This window comes from Quercus suber, unplaced genomic scaffold (genome assembly GCF_002906115.3).
Source record: "Quercus suber isolate HL8 unplaced genomic scaffold, Cork oak 2.0 scaffold_610, whole genome shotgun sequence".
Lineage (NCBI taxonomy): Eukaryota > Viridiplantae > Streptophyta > Magnoliopsida > Fagales > Fagaceae > Quercus > Quercus suber.
The window spans coordinates 251,128-255,087 of NW_027070053.1; positions in this window are offsets into that span (position 1 = coordinate 251,128).

A 3,960-nucleotide genomic window follows, 5' to 3' on the forward strand; every position below is an offset into this window, starting at 1 on the left:
AAGGAACCAACCTAGGAGAAAAAGGTAATAGTGTAATGCATTCTTGAGTGAATTATTAATTATTTCACTATAAAAAAGAAAAAGAAAAGGAAAAAGGAGAAGTCTAACTTGAGCATCGGAGTGCCGGTAGCCGAACACTACTCTAGTGTTCTTGACTTTCACCCTATTATCTTTATGCAAACTTCTCTAATAGCTTGGACCTACAAAATATTAATTGACGTCATTTGTGAGAAATATGCATTTATGGTTTAGATCATTGTATAATACACGCCTTTTGCAACCCTTCATACAATTTTTTTAATTAATTGAATTTTTATATATCATTTTTCACTTTTTAAGCTCTAGGGTTAAAATGATAATTTTACATTTGTAAAATTTCATAAATAACCCTAGCCATAAATTCAAAATCTCACGTGGTTATAGTGCAATTCCTAGAAAATCTTTTTGTTTTTTTTTGGAGAAACAAACACGCGCACGCACACATAGGAGAGAGGGAAAGAGGTTATGTCCAAATTATTGTTTTTATTGATATTCAAATAGTTGATCCATGATCATACCATAGACATGCATGTGTCAAATAATCTTGAATTAGTACCAAAAAATTAGTTAATTTCTAATGGAAAGATAAAATCTTGTTATTGGTTGTTATTGTTTGATTGTGGTAGACATGCAAGAATACAATACTTCCAGGATTTTAAACTAATGAGGTTGGAGTATAGGTAGAAAAATAAAATTGTCTTATGAGTTAGCAACGTGGAATTTACTAGTTTTCAATTATAAATTTGTCTAATTTTAAAAAATATTAGTTATAGCATTATAAGCAATGTTATGAATTCCATTTCGGACTCCATTTGAGTTATTCATTGGAATTGAATATTTTAATATAGACCTATTTTGGCGTTCTGTTTTGGGGTTTCCACTATTATATATATATATATATATAAAAGTATAAAAGTATGATATTAATTAAAACTCATATAAATTATTAAAGATCTTAAAATTATAAGTCCATATTTCAATTAGTATGTTAATTTTTAAGCTTAAAATATATATTTAATACAAATGTTATCAGATTAACAATTAATTTTCAAGAATATAATATAATTAATTAAAATGCATCTATATAATGAAAGAAGAAAAAGGAATAAGCTAATTTAAAAAAAAAAAAACATTAGGGGCATGTTTGGTAAACTGTAATAGGAGTTGTATTGTAATAGTTATTCCTTTGGTTTAGTTATTCTTTAGTTTGGTTATGTTTTTATTACAAGAAATAGTCATTCCTTATAAATAGTTATTCTTCAAAATGAGGAATAACTATTCCTCTTTAAAAGTTGGTATTAGTTATTCCTTAGTAAGTGCAATAATTTTTATACCTAATATATTTCCAAATAAACAAATTTTCCATGTACATCTAACAATTATAAAAATAAAAAATAACACATATCTCTCTTAAATTTAAAAATAACAATTTTTAAGGAGATATAATTGTAGGAGTAAGACATTTTCTAAAATAAATGTTAAATTTCATTCTAATGTTACAACTCACAACTAAACTAATGAATATGTTTAGTTATTACATTACAACACATTTTATTACTAGTAATAAAGATTACAATTCCTGTTGTAATTCTCATTCAGTGTACCAAACGTACCCTAAGTGATAACGTGTAGTGGAGGGTAGAAGGCTTAAAAGTCAACATAAAAATCTGAGCTTTGCTTAAATGCTAGTCAGGTTAGTCACGTGAAGCTCATAAAACTTAAAATGCGAAAATGTACTCTCGGTGCAGATTCTCAATTTGATCCTTAAATTGATTTCGCTCTTAAGTCAATCTTTAATTTCAAAAAATCGTTTTTATTTTGGTTCCTATCGTCAAGCCAGTAATAGAAAAATCTGAGGTGGTAAACGAAATACACTGTGTGCATAGTAAATGCTGACGTGACTAATAAAATAAGAGAAATGATATGTCCACAATATTTTACAACAAATCTTAAGTGACAGGTTATTATTGGTTATTATTATTGGGGCAAAAATTAATCTTATTGTTATGTTCAAATTTGAACAAATAACAACTAAACACCTGTGATTTGTTGTAATAACATTGTAAAAATGTTGTGGACGTAACATATCTCATAAAATAATGTTAAAAAAATTTATTTGTCATTTTTTAAATACCACATCAACATTTAAATTAATAAAAAAAGTTAGGTCAGAAAATTAAAATAAATAATTTAATAATATTTTAAAAAAAAACAAAAGTTGATTTTTTTTTTCTTTTCTTTTCATTATTTTTGAAAGAACAATGGGTAACATGTTCTTCATGTTCTTCGGGTTGCCTAGAAAATTAAAATAATCTAAGATTTTCTTTTCTTTTCTTGTATTTTCTTATTAAATAAACACGCAAAAATTCATACAAAATCCCTATCCTCCACTGAAACCTCCAACATGAAAAAATCATCAAACCCACATTACCAACCTAGAAAAACCATCAAACCCACCACAACCAACGAATCCAAACCAATCAACAACCACCATTGCCTGGGGTTCACAATGCCCATAGCCACCAATCTTAGAGAAAACCCACTATCATCAACCCAAGCCAAAATCATCAACGGACCCAACCAACCAGAGGAAGATCAAAACAAACAAACCAATCGACCCACACCAACAACAAACCCACCACAACCACCACCGCTTGGAGTTCACAACACCCTAGCCACCAACCACCAATCCGTTTTTCACAACATCCACCAGCAAGACTCCAAATTTTTCCCATTATTTTTTCTGCATCAAGACCCCATGGTCTCCATAATCCAAACTTCAAAGATCAATTCCTGATTTGCTCGTCGTTGGTTGAGATCGGGTGTAAGGTTTTGAGCAGAGATGACATTTTTAGACTAGAGAAAGCTTAGGTTAGATCGACGATGCATGGTGGGGAAGAAGGCCGACCTTGTGAGCTCCGGCCATGGAGCTACAGTGGAGAGAATTTTGAGATTAGACGGCAATTCCGTCCATGGAGGCTGAAGAGAGAAAGGGAGAGGGAGAAAGAGAGAATTAGAGATAGATAAAGTTGGTTAGGGTTTTTCAAAAAACCTGATGACTGACATGTTAAAGAAAAAAAAAAAAGAATAAGAATTAAAAAGATAATGATTTTTGTTATTTAAGAAATAATTTTAATTAAATTGTTTTTTTTATTAATTTAAATATTGATGTGGCATCTTAAGTGCTGATGTGGCATTTAAAGAATGACAAATAAGTTTTTTTAATATTATTTTATTAGCCATGTTAGCATTTATTGTGCACATAGTGTATTCCGTTTGTCACCTTAGATTTTTTTTTTTTGTTACTGGCTTGACGGCAGAGACCAAAATAAAAACGATTTTCTGAAATTAGGGACTGACCTAGGAGTGAAATCAATTTAGGGACCAAATTGAAAATCAGCTCAAAATGTAAGGATCAAAAGTGGATTTTTGTATTCTTAAAAAGTAAAAGAAAATAACACAAAAAACTAGCCAGTTTGGGTGAAGATTTTTAGAATCATTGTTTAAAATGAAGTGAAAACTGTGGTTTAAAAAGTATTGTAAAAACACGTGTTTACAGTATTCATAAAGCAAAAAATGTGTTTGGTACCATGTTTCAAATAATATATTGGGATAATTACAATTTACCCACCTGTGATTTGACCCGATTTCTATGTGCCTACCCGTGGTTTAAATTTTGACACTTTACCCACCTGTGATTTCCTCCGTTAAGGCTCTGTTACCCACCTCTGTTAAAAAGAAGGCTAAATATGTATTTTTGCACAATTTTTATGTCTCTCTCCTCCCAAAACATAAAACGCATAAAAATTCATGAGAAAACAAGATCAAAATGTGCTATTGGTAAAAAATATTATGCAATTTCTTAGAACTTCAACTTGTATTTGAACTTATCATCTCAACTACAAATAAACTAATTATACG